General features: G+C 43.9%; 1 protein-coding gene across 3 annotated transcripts in view; it reads right to left on the bottom strand.

Moving 5' to 3' along the window:
* Afg1l (AFG1 like ATPase) overlaps window positions 1–955 on the bottom strand; it is a 143,815-nt gene that overhangs the window by 120,576 nt on the left and 22,284 nt on the right. The gene's annotated exons all lie outside the window — the stretch shown is intronic.

The raw sequence follows: 955 nt of genomic DNA, 5'->3' as shown, positions 1-955 counted from the left end.
GAGGAAAAAAATTTAAGCGGACCAGGGAAGTAGCTCAGCAGTTAAGAGCATTAACTCAGAGGGTCAGTTCTTGTGCCCACAGGAAGCAGCTCCCAACGATCTGTTATTCCAGTTCCAGGGAATTCAATACCCTCTGGCCTCCATAAGCACCTACAAACACACGGTGCATATAAACTAATGCAGGCACATAAATAAAAACAATAAATCAATCCTTTTGCTTTTAATAACACCTTTTACAAAAGAATCCCATGAGTGGTTTGTCTTATGTTATTCATAGTGATCCCCTTCTGGTTTGGACAGCTTCAAGTCAGGAATGGTAGCCACATGGATGGAGCAAGTAGAAGACTGAATTTCCAGCCCCTTGGACAGAACTCTGAGGTGGGCAGCAGGACTAGAGGCTGATTTCATAAGTAAAGAGACCTGAGCGCTTCGAGGTCACTGAACACAGGTATACGCGGAGAAGGTGATGTTGCTGCCTCCTGTTCTCTTCCTTTACACTTCCCAGGGTTGGACCTTCATGATAAATGAGTCACGAGCCTGAGTTATGTGAGCTATTCTAGATAATTAGTAAACCCAAGGTGGGAAAGGTTAAAGAAGTCCTTGAACCTATAGCTTGCCAGGCAGAGGTATGGGGAACCAGGGCACCCATTTTCAAGGGCAGCCACTTAATGGAACTTGGTTTTCACTTGGGCATCTGCTCTTCATTCCCAGTAGACGATGGGATTCTCAGTAGCATTGAATTGATTCTTGAACTTGTAGTTGATATCGGAAAGCTTTTAGAAGTCAGGTGGTGGTGACACACACCTTTAATCCCAGCACTCAGGAGGCAAAGGCCTCTGAGTTCGAGGCCAGCCTGGTCTACAGAGAGAGTTCCAGGACAGCCAGAGCTACACAGAAAAAAAAAAAAAAAAAACCAGTCTCAAAAAAAAAAAAAAAATTCAGAAAACAAAATAGA

Source organism: Alexandromys fortis, unplaced genomic scaffold (assembly GCF_014885135.2).
Source record: "Alexandromys fortis isolate MF-2015 unplaced genomic scaffold, M_Fortis_MF-2015_v1.1 scaffold_175, whole genome shotgun sequence".
Taxonomy (NCBI): Eukaryota; Metazoa; Chordata; class Mammalia; order Rodentia; family Cricetidae; genus Alexandromys; species Alexandromys fortis.
This window is presented reverse-complemented; position numbering and strand designations above follow the sequence as displayed.